The following is a 13103-nucleotide window of genomic DNA, read 5'->3' as shown; positions in this document are numbered from 1 at the left end:
ACTACTCAGAAGCCATACCACCTCTCTGTAACCCTACCCACTACATACACTTTCTCCTGTCAGGCACCTACACTCTGGCAAGCTCTCCCATTGACCTCAAGGAAATCAACACTTATTCCAAATTCAAAATGCAACTCAAAAAGTACTTTATCCAAGCCAAATGCTCCCTCTTCAACACAGGACACATTAGCTAACAAACTCTCTCTCTCTTTTTTCCAAGTCTCTGTTCCTGTCTCAAGATTTACTGAAGATTGACCCATTTAGAAATTAATGTATAGATATATTGTGCATTACACTCTGCTTGATTTTACATTGCATTGTGTTTGTTCACTAGATGAATATATACATTTTTTTTTCTAGGCAGCTCGTCTGAACTACTCTGTTATTGCTTACATTTCTGTATATTTTGTTTGTGAATTGTTTTGTACTTCACGCGGGCTGTGCCTATAATTGGTCAAAATTGCTCAGTGCACTACCTTAGTAAATAAACAAACACTCAAAGAATTAGGTATAAAACCCTGTGTTACACGCTGGATTGCCAGCTGGCACTTAGATTGGACCCAAGAAGTAAGGACAGGGGAGTTCACCTACACAAAGTGGCCGGACAGTAGCAGGCACCTCTGGTCTCTGTTCTGGCTCTGCCTCTTTTTGGCATCTGTTTCTCATAAGCCAACAACAAGAGCCTCTGGCTGGCCAATTTTCCCAATGATTGCAAACAGGGAGCAGTCATAGACTCCCCTAAGACACTAACATCCTCCAAGCAGGACTAACATGGACAAATAACTGGTGCCAAAACCACAGGTTAACACTCTATGCCAAGAAATGCATAATAGTACCCTTTGAGAAGTCAGCTACCCCAGGAAAGTTCCTCATTGATAACACACTCCTCAGTACAGACCTATAAGTCAGGGATTTGGGGGTGTATGTAGACAGTAATGTGGCTTTCAACCAATGTGTCTAAGATAGGAAGTTATTGATTTTATATTGCTCATCTTATAAGCAAAGTTATGATATCTAGGTCCAAGGAAATCATTGTCCCACTGTATTCAGCCCTCACTAGACCCATCATTAAAAATACCATATCCCCTTTGGTATGTATCTGACTATGCTCATGCAACAACAGGAAGATTCTCAAAGGTTCCTCACAAAAAATACATGGCATAAATAAAATGTTCTATGCAGATTGCCTCAAAGCCTTATCCATATGGTCTGTCTCCTACTGACTGTTGAGGAGCAATCTATGCCTGGCATACAAGGCATAGAATAATTCTGTGAGAGATATGTCTCAGAACACCCCATCTCTGGAATAGGCTTCTCATCCAGATGAAGCAGAGTTCATCCCTGTCAATATTCAATAGTAACCTGGACCAGTGAGTGGGAAATCAGTGATTCACAAATTCCAGAATATGGTAACTCAAGCAGGTAAACTTTAAGACCAGCTAAATGAACAAAATATCAAAGATCTAAAGTAGCTCAGAAAGGAGAACGTGGTCTTAAATAGCATGAAGTTAAAATCTGACAAGCTTACAGGCTTTCATATACAATGCTTTTTCAAGTCAGAAGCAGAGAATGCAGTAACAAATATTTAAATAACCTCTCTATATCACATGATAAATCACATCATTCAAAAGTTAAAAGGAATAATCACCTTCTAGTACACATCTTTAGTAAAGTCATTATAGACACCATTTAGCCTGGAGGGTGATCAGTTCTAAATAATAACATCCATTTCTATTCACCATTTTCCATCTTAGTGGATATATCACCACCTGTTATACTATCACATATTACCTCAAGCACTGAAAATCTAAAGAAATGATTTTCTCCTTTATCAAGGAAATGTTTATATAGTGCATTAGTGGTGTCAGACAACTGTTCGCCAATATGTTCTTTTATTTTCCTATTACATTTACAAATATGAGGCTTTACATGTTTGACATATAGCAATATACACTATATTTTCAATCTTACAATTAGCACAGGGTTTGTAAATAATAGGCATTTAATGTATTTGGATGCCTTTAGGAGTTATTTCTAGAAGTATACTGACAGAAGGGACAATTATAACATGGTCTAGGGCCATTCCCTGTTATATTGTGTGTATGTTGTTTAAAATTATTCTCTTTATATCATAGTGTCTGTTTTAAATTCTTAACCCTTCTATATGTACATTTAGGGTTGACAGCTAATTTCTCCCTAGGAACATCTATATATTTTTCAAAAACATGCCAATTCTTTTTAATTATATTCTGAATAGGCTGTGTTTGTCAATTTACCCTATGTCCCTCACAGATTTATTCTCATTTTGATTCTTCTGAAGAATAATATTATTATTTGTAACATGAGAAATATTAAAAATTGGTTCAGCATCACTATCACATTGCTGAGTGGCAAATTTGTTCATGCTATTTATATTATGACTACTATATCCCATTGCTTCAAAATCTAGACCCATTTCATCAATTTGCTCCTTGAAGGATTCAATCTTAGTGTTTAATCTATAACACCTCAATATTTGACTTTTCATTACATTCTAAAATAAATAAAAATGTGGATGTATAGTTGATTCGTGTAGATATAAATGATTTTTGATGGATTTCTTATATACTGATGTTGTTGTTTCACTGTTTTCTTCCCTGATAATTTATATGTCCAAAATTGAATATTCTTCATGGATACATTTCTCTTAAAATTCAAAAAATTAGTTGTAGAGGTTAAATATTCCAAAAATTCATACAAAGCTTGACCTGTTCCATCTCATAACATAAACATATCCATAAATCTTTTATAAAACAATAAAGCATTCCTGCACGGATTTTCCATATTAAACACAAATTTGTCTTCCTACTTGGATAGCAATAAATTTGGATAGGTATTTGTGATGGGCATACCCAATGCTACACCTTTAAGTTACAAATAGTATAAGTCCTGAAAGAGTATGATATTATTCTCCAATGTTCTCCTAAACAGTTACAAAATACTTGAAATTTCCATAGCGGGAAGTGATGTGTATTTTGACTAATGTTTTCTTATTGCTTCTACTCCATAATCATTTGAGCAGTAAATAAGAAGTTGATATCAAGATTTACAAATTTATAAGAACTAACATTTTTCAAAAACCAAAGACAAAACTTTCTTAAAAAAGGCAGCAATATCTTTTATATAACTATGCATATGACATAAGGTTAGTTTTAACTTAGCGTCTAAATATATATAGCTATTGGCTCAGTAATACAGCATTTGCTTGAGACTATTGGTCTAAGTGGGGGTTAATGACATCTTTATGAATCATGGGTAAATCATAGAAAAATGGGATTACATGAAGTGCCAAATAAAAAAAATTTAGAAGTTCCAATGTAAGATTACCATTTTAGTGCATAGTATAAGCCTGTTAATTTATATTACAAATTATTTTGTCAACACCTTTTCATTGTAACTGCTTACAATTATATTTTTTCTCCAAATGATTGTACACAGAAGTTAAATATCGATCTTTGTCCATAATAACGATAGCACCACCTTTGTCAGCTGACTTAAAAAATTTATTTTTATTATATTATATATATTATATTATATATATTATATATTATATTTATATATATATATACGAATGTATAATCAAATATATATATATATATATATATATATATATATATATATATATATATATATATATATATATATATATGGATCTACCTGACTACATCGAAAGTTCAGAAGAGCGAAAACGACTTCACCGACACCACATAATCGACAGTTCACAAACACGACATCTCATACACTCGACACATTATAACAACAAACAAAATAAATCCCCTGTCCAAAACCCACACACACAACACAAGCACACCAAAATCCTTACAAACCAACACTAACCCATACATACACAACTATCTACAACCCTAACCCAAACCCTTACCCTAAGGTCCGTCACTATCGCACACTCACCTAACCCGCGCCCTAACCTTAACTCACTTAACCCGCCCCTAACCCAAAAACTATCACTACTGCACCCTTACCTAACCCGCGCCCTAACCCTAACTCACTTATCCCTCCCCTATCCCTACAGACCGCCAACATCGCACACTTACCTTACTCGCACCCTTACCTAACCCGCGCCCTAACCCTAACTCACTTATCCCACCCCTATCCCTATACACCGTCAACATCGCACACTTACCTTACTCGCACCCTAACGTCCATCACTACCGCATACTTACACATCCTTTGCCCATCTCAGTGTTCTCAGCGTCGGTGTCTTCCTCCGTCGGTCTTCTGCCTTGTCGATCTTCTGGCGTCGGTGAAGTCGTTTACGCTCTTCTGAACTTTCGATATATTCAGGTAGATCCATATATATATATATATATATATATATATATATATATATATATATATATATATATATATATATATATATATATATATATATATATATAGCTTATATTTCATTTTAGTAGGCTTTTTGAAAGACATTAATTAAAGGTTTACTAATAAAAGCAAAGTGTAAATGTACTTGTTGTTGTGACAGAGAGATACTGCCAGCACAGCTATCTGGAATTTTGTAAATAATCATGTCATTTGTGAATATCAACATTATCTATATAAGGTGATTGTGTTATAAATGTACTAGAACTGTATGTCATATAAGATGGTTTGTACGGACATGTGTGCAGAAGAGATATTTTGTAGAGTGCCTTTGCTTGAAATGTATCCACAGTGTGCCCTACTGGAAGAGAACTGAAATATACATGCACTATTGTAACTGTTTAAATATATTTTAACAGTAGAAACTGGAATACAGGAGGTTAACTTCGGTCCAGCAAAACTTCAGAAAAATAGCTGAAATTAAATGATTTTATGGCAGCTACAGACACAATGTCTGTGCTGAGAAGTCTTCTGTATTATCTTTAAAGTGAACTAATTACTAGTTTTGAAAACATGAAGGGCGGTAATGGTTTTATGACTTCCCGCATCTGCCTAAGATCTGAGGCCTATGTATTATCACAGGTAGATGCGAAATGCTACCAGTTGCCATCAGTGGTTGTTTTGGGCCTGGGAACTAGGAGTCATATGACAAGGAATTATGTCATTCTGCAAGTTATCCCAGCAGTAATATTTGCGATATTAAGGTGAGAAATCTCTTAGAGAGACTCAGCATTCTGTATTCTGTCCTTGACATGACAACAGCCAGAAGATCCATTCACCACATCTGCCTTGCTCTGAAGTACTTTTCTAGGGAACAGTATAATTCTGTTAGATATAGTCGGGAATATAACAAAGCTTAGTTGAAATAGTTTTCTTTATTTATTTAATTCTGTCCTACAATGTTTTAAATATTTCCTTTGGTTTTGAACTTTGATGCCACTGTAAATATATATTTAGTATTGTCTTGTTCTTTTATTATTTATTATTAAATATATTTAAACCTTTCATTGTGGCTTATCTTTGTAGAGATATTTAAGTTTTGAGAGTACTTGCATATTTATTTGGTGACACTGTGAGCCACTCGTAATAGCCTTGCTCTTGGTCAAACTACCATTTGTATTAATATTAATATTACACAGTAGGATTGAGCATCCTTTGTTAAGGGCATTAAAGTAGCTGATAAGGAGTTGGCTGGTGGCAGTGATAACTAACTTATAGTCTGGGCAAAAGGGGTTATAGCTAGTAAACCTGTGCCAGCCTTTTCCAGGGGTGTGTGTGTGTGTGTGCGTGTGTGTGTGTGTGTGTGTGTGTGTGTGTGTGTGTGTGTGTGTGTGTGTGTGTGTATGTAAATCAAACCTCATAGTGTGTGTATCAGCTACTTGGGCAGGACATGACACACTGGTTGGACAGAGAGAGTACTGGAGATGTTGGCTTGACCACTCAACTGAGATCTCAACTCTATAGCTGTGCCATTGGGGAGTCTTACTGAGGATCTGGAGAAAGAGGGAGAGACCAGGCCCAGACTGACTGTGGTCTCTGTCTGCTCTTAAGGGAAATTGCACTTGATACAGAGAGCTGCATCTGGTAATACTGTGTGTGAATTGTCATCCTCTCAGTGTACATCCCCCACTGTTGCCAGAGATGAGAATTCATGCTCCTTGATTACTGGTCCAGTGGTGGGGCATCACAGTTTTTATTAAAATCAAATCAGACTTATGATTAGATGGAAAATTCAGTTTAAACTAGCTGTTTTTTTCCACAGTGATCTCCTTTTTGAGCTGTTTTAGATCTTTGAAATCAAAAATTCACTACTGGTCTGGTGAGTTTGTCATTATTGGACAGAGGCAGCCTGTAAATGCTTCTCAATTCATGTGCTTGTTTACATATACCCCTTAAAATAACCTCTAGGGCACTAAAAAATGTTGGATGCAGCTATGAGACTATATATAATGGGGCACATTTTGACCCTCATTCATAGAGCAGTAACTTCCTTCTATAATTAATTTTGATAGTGCTGGATGCATTTCCAGTGTGTCTTGACTGAAGACTAAATCTGATGACCAAAGTAAAATGCATGTATGTTTACTTCCTCTGGTGATTTGTTGTGCTGAGGAAGACTGTATCTGAAATCCAATATATTAGTATCTATAATAATGTTTCTGATAGTTTATATACTGTACATCCAAAGATGACACACTAAAAGGTAACATGTTTTCTTAATGAATACTATAGATTTTTAATCGCATTTTATTAATACAGCCAACATAAAAAGCTCATCATAGCAAGGAGTACACAGCTCTAAAGGATACTAAAATTGGAATTCACAGGCTGAATGTATACATTGAGTTCAGCTTCTGGAAAACTGACAATTACTATCAGTGTTTTTCAGTATATTTCCTTATTATATTTTTAAAAATAATTTTATTTCTCTAAAAATTGTTTTCAGTTTTTCTCTCTAATCTATAGGTCTGGCCCTTTTGCTACATTTCCAGATGAATAAGTGTTTGTCTTTCTCTTTATATTCATTATGCATGCTTTGTAATACGGAATATGAGGAAACAGCACATGCATCCTACATTTATTGCTTTTTTTCCTATGCAGAGTGTTAGAAGCAAGGCATCATTTTTAAAAGACAAAATGGCATTTTTTGAATAAAGTGTTTGTTTTTTTTTACTTTAGGCTCAGCCTATAAGCTAGTGTGTTGCTTTACAAATTGGGCTCCGTACAGGCCAGACCCAGCCAAATATTTCCCTCAAAATGTGGATGCCTGCCTCTGCACCAATCTGATCTATGCTTTTGCTGTCATAAATGAGAATAATAAAATCACCACTTATGAATGGGATGATGAGATCCTGAAAGCAAGAAGAAGTAAGGCATTCTGAACTCTGTTTTTGTTATTGATAGTATTGCTGTAAAAATGTTTGATTATTTCCCTTTGGAGTGGCAGGGAAAGACATTATATTTCAGTACGGTTCAAGTCCAGGAAATGTATGAAACACTTCACAACCTTTGACAGAAAACACATTTCAAACTAAGAGAATATTAAGAGACAACAGAGATGTTTTTCACATTATACATGTGCTAGTATCAAAAGTCAACACTTAAATAAATATTACTACATAATGTCCTTAAAACAATCCGCGGTGATGGTGCTGCGGTAGCGCTGTCGCCTCACAGTATGATGCTGTCCGGTTCGATTTTCAGCTAGAGCGTCTTCTGTGTGGAGTCATGTGTGAATGGGTGTACCTTCATTGAAGGTTGTGTGTCAGAGCTGGCAACTCGGCACGTAAAAATCTGCTGCCAATCATTAGCGGACCGGAGTTCTGCTGTAGCGACCCCTAACCGGGAAAAAGACGAAAGACACAACATAATGTCCTTAAAACAGTGCAGCACATTTCACAGTAGTGTTCAGAGGGAGGATAAATGGTTCTAAAGTAAATGAATGCAGCCTGATCATGCTCTGGCATTTATGTTAAGTAATTCTAGTTGATTCATGATTACTGCTTATATGTTCATTTCTGGTGAGCTGCACCTGACTTCTGTAGCATCCGATGAACAGCTGCCAGTACCCATGGAATTTACTAGACAATAGGGAATGGTAGTAGGTGGCCAGGCCTTTCTTTGTTATCACACACATACCACATACACATCTGTGGACAATTTAGAGTCACCAGTCCAGCTACTGCAAGCTTTTGGGATGTAAGAAGAAACTGCAGTACCCAGAGAAGATCCACAGAAATACAGGGAAGGTATACAGTCATACCTCTCAAATGTACAGATTTTCACAGAATGTTCAGATTTTTGCCTCATATTTTTGGTCTGTTTCTCATAAAATTGCAGTTTTTCTGTCAAAACATTGTAGGTTAAAGTAAAAAAAAAATGATGGCAGAGATCTGAATTTCAGACTTCATACTCTTCAAAAATTCATGCTAATGCAAAACCCATTATTCTATCAACTTTCTAAGTTTGTAAGAGCAATATTAAAAGTATCCCCTATTTTGGAGCCTTTGTTCCCCATTATTATGGCTTTGTCTAGATTTCTTGGTCTAAGAGGTTGAGAGGTATGCATGCGGTTAGTGCACAAATGGCACCACAGATAAGAAATGAGTCAGAGAATGTCTCACTGTAATGTGGCAATGTTGCTCATTCACTAAGGTGCAACCCTTGATTACTATAAATATTAATTAAAGCACAAAACATGACTACCATTACTTGCAGTAGTAAAATATGATTACTGCAAAATGATCTTTTTAGTTAGTACTCGTCATAAGTCTACCAACATGCCTGGGATTACAACGGTATCAAAGCATTCTTAAGCATTGTTTCTAATGTCACAACAAAATGCAAATAAAATAGTGAAATAAAAATGTATTCTGCTTTTAAATGCATATTAAAATTTGAAGAGACCACAGCTCTGTCTCTTGTGAGTCAGGAAGAAATGTGTATCCCCAGCCTCCCACCAGGTTACTGTAAGTGTTCTTAGACACCACTGTCTTTCTAGTTGCCTTCCCCTTATGTTAATTTGACCAGATATCTCATTTCCTCTCTGTTTTTACTGGCTTGTGTAAGCACAAAATTATCATTTTGTGAAATCACTCTCCTATAACTATTAAATTTATTGGCCATCCTACTGTATTCCATAGTACCAGAATACAAACGTGACTACCCCCTTTCAATCTATCTTGCTGTTTTAAAAATAGTGACTCTCCACTAAAAGTAAACTTTTTAGACAGGTAAAACTTAAGTTACCTACTTTCACATATAACTCCTCTAGTGCCCACTGCAGTGTTTAGGATAAACCATTTTTTCATCTTACCTTTAAGCATCCCTGTGACTAGCACTTGCTTTAAAACCTGCTGGAAAGCACTAGGAAGTCTTAAACAGATACAAACATTCAACTCTCCTTGTTAATAAGGGGAAATTAATCATAGGCACTAAACAGCCCATAATTGCAAAGTACCTTGCTAAGGTAAGGGAAAACAGCTCTTGCAATTTACAAAAAAAAAAGCACCAAACCAGGCATATCCAAGGGTCAGCTTCTGGTGATTTCTCCTGTCCACCTGGTGAATCTGGGCATACTGGGGCAATGCAGCAATTGCCTCATGTACACAGACAACCCTCTCCTCTTACCACCCAACACTACAACCTGCAAGAGATGCACTTACATAGCCAAACTGGAAACAAAGCTCTCTCCACCTAAGATTGTGCTAGACAGTCAAGAGGAGAAGGTTAACACCCACACTACAGTTCAAGCAACACATAGCCCTTCTAAACCCACACCACCAACACCCACAAATAGCAACACTGAACCCACATATGTGGAGGCCCTTAACATTAACCTGCCCAAGCAACAAGGACCTCCAAAGCTGAAACGCAAACACCAATCACAACCAAAGTGTCACATAGCTCACAACACCAGTGTGCCACCCAACAACAGCCCCTAAGGCAAGACAGCATACCCAACACTTTAGTCATAGATGGTTCTATAGTCAGGCACCTGATGTCCCACTCACCAGGCTGAGCAAGAAGAAAATTACAGTCAGCTGCCTGTCGGGTGCCAGGATCTGCCACATAACGCATGCACTCAAGTCACTCCACAAGTACAGATATGACTCTGTCATTATCCATGTTAGAGTGAATGACTTGAGATGTACCTCCCTGGACTACATGAAAAGAGACATGGAAGAGATCTCCGATCATGTGGCCCAGGCAGGTATGACCTTAGCCCTGAGCAGTATCCTGCCTTTGCCCAGAATTATACCACAGTATAAGGACAAAATGATTGACTTCAACAATTTGCTAAGTTTCTGGTGTCATTCATAGGGGATACAGTATCTGTTTGCCTGGGACGACATAATCGACAGACCACAATGCTTTGCCAGAGATGGTCTGCACCTGTTGGCCCTGGGATTCAGGTCACTGGCTAAGGCTGTTGCCACCCCTATAGTGCCTGTTTTAGGCAAAGTTCAAAGAACAAAACCACCATCATAATAGTTGCAAGCATGCAAAATCTGAAGGTAATGTTACTTAATGCCAGAAATCTAAACCTCAAAATGCACTCTCTCGATGCACTCCTAAAAATGGAGAACATCGATATCTGTGCAGTAACTGAGACCTGGTTCAAGGCTCCAGAGAGCACCCCTGCAATTCCAGGTAACAACGTTTACCACACTTTTCAGCCACCAAACCAGGACCAAAGCACTAAAGGTGGAGGAATACCCAGGCTAGTTGCCGAACACAATGCTCCTGAAATTCTCCAGGTGCAACTAACACTAGGTAAGACTGCAATCCAAATTGTAGCTTGCTACAAATCTCCCACCATGCCCCAAGATTCTCAAATCACCTTTCTAAACATACTGGAAAATATTAAGATACAACCAAATGCCCTAATACTGGGTGATTTCAACTACACTGGCATTAACTGGGAAAACTACTCGTATACTAACACCTTTGCCCAGCGGTTCTTGGAATTCATAAATTCCAGCTCCCTGGATCAACTAATCCTTAGTCCCACCAGGGGCTCCAATATCCTAGACCTGGTCATTACCAACATGGGAAATCGATGCTCCACACCTATGGTCATCCCCTTGCTGGTCAGGTCTGACCATAAGCTAATCACCCGTGACAACCACATCCCACCCCTACCCCCCAGTAAGGAAACCTCCGTAAAAAACTTCTCCAAAGCCAACTTCATTCTACTCAAGTCAGAAGTCACAAACTTCATGACATCCATGCAGACGGGAACTGAAAGTTCGACTGCTGAATCCTACACTAAGGGACTGTACGAACACATCCACTTGTGCATGAATCATGCCATCCCCAATAGAACCAAGATGCTGTCCTCCAAAAAATGGAAGCCAATCTGGTGGTCCCTTGCCATAAACAAACTTTACAACAAAAGGAAGAAACTGTTGCAGAAAAGAAGAAACTCTCAGGATGCAAAAAACTCCCTTACCAGCCTCAGTAAGAAGATGAGATCCCTCATAAAATCCTCCAAGGCAAGTTATGAAAATAAAATTGTCAAAGATTCCAAAGACAACCACAAAGCATTCTATAGCTATGTCAATAATCTAAATGGCAATGCTCAGATCTGCTCTGAGCTACAACAGAATGGCATTAAATATACTGATCCAAGGATATTGCCAATATCCTGGCAGATCGATTCAGTGCAAACTTCACCCCTAAAGGGCACCATCTCAATACCAAAAGATTGCCAAATTCCAGTAATAATGGCCACACAGGTAAAAAAATGCACTCTCCAAAGCTAAGAATACAGCATCCATGGGACCCGACAACATCCTGGGCTGTGTACTACATGAACGACAAAATCAACTGGCACCTCACTTAAGTGTCATGTTTAATCATAGCCTCACCTCAGGTTTCATGCCTAATGAGTGGTACACAGCTACAGTTATCCCACTCCACAAGGGGGGAATCCACCTTGGATTTGAGGAACTACCGCCCCATCAGTCTGACAAGCCTGATCTGCAAGGCCATCGAACGTATTACCATGGAACTTATAAACAAAGACATTGGCAACCTTCAAACAGTGGATCCCACACAGTTTGGGTTCGTGAAGGGCCGATCTTTTCTCCTGAACCTGATTGACTTCTTTGAATCAGTCTCCAGAGCCATGGACAAGGGTAAGGTGGTCCACACAGCCTATCTAGACCTCGCCAAGGCCTTCAGCACCATCCCCCACTCTGGAATTATAGATAAACTTACTAAGCTGGGCATTAATCCCTAAGTCACTCGATGGGTTGCCAACTGGCTTACTGACAGAACCCACACTGTAAAAGTAGCCGACTCCAAATCCAGCTCTAGACAAATGACAAGTGGAGTACCTTAGGGTTTAATCCTGGGGCAACTCTTGTTTGGCATCTACTTCTCTGTAGCACAGGCCAACCCTAAGGGACTCTGGCTAACAAAGATCGCAAATGACTGCAAACTGGGTGCCATTATTGAATCCCCAAGTGATGTGGATATTCTACAAAAAGGCCTTACAGAAACAGATGCTTGGTGCCAGAGCCATGGGCTCAAGCTCAATGCCAAGAAATGTATAGTTATTCCCTTTGGGAAAAAACATGTACCCGTGAATTGCCACATAGGTGGCAGTACACTAAACACAGAAAGTGTGATAAGGGACTTAGGAACACAGGTGGACAGTGGTCTCATCTTCAATAACCACATCGCCACAACAGTCAGGAATCCTTCTATGTGGCACACCTCATCACTAAGGTCTTTTCATCCAGACAAAAGGACATCATTGTCCCACTGTACTTATCCCTCATTAGACCCATTATAGAATACAACGACCCATTTGGTATGTACCTCTAAAGACATCTACAACACCTGGAAAGGCCGCAGAAATACCTCACAAAAAGAATCACAGGCCTAAAGCAGATGCTGTATGCTGACCATCTAAAAAAACTCCATCTATACTCTGTCGCATATCATCTTTTCAGAGGCGATCTCTGCTTAACATACAAGGTCATGTCAAACCCAGAGCTGTTGGACATGCTACACTTAAAGAAATCCCAATCCCTCAGAGACACACGCTCCAGGGATCTAAACCTTGTCATCACAATGAACAAAACATGCTGGAGGGATAGGTTCCTGACCCAGAGACTCCCCAGACTCTGGAATAGACTGCCCATACATGTCAACCAGAGTGCCTC

The 13103-nt window shown here is 38.4% G+C and overlaps 1 pseudogene; it reads left to right on the top strand.

Annotated features, from left to right (window-relative positions):
• LOC122805954 overlaps positions 1-13103 on the top strand; it is a 166845-nt pseudogene that overhangs the window by 12430 nt on the left and 141312 nt on the right.

Source organism: Protopterus annectens, chromosome 7.part0 (assembly GCF_019279795.1).
Source record: "Protopterus annectens isolate FY-2018-M chromosome 7.part0, PAN1.0, whole genome shotgun sequence".
In the NCBI taxonomy this organism is placed as follows: domain Eukaryota; kingdom Metazoa; phylum Chordata; order Ceratodontiformes; family Protopteridae; genus Protopterus; species Protopterus annectens.
The sequence above is the reverse complement of the archived record's forward strand: the minus strand, read 5'-3'. Positions and strand labels throughout refer to the sequence as shown.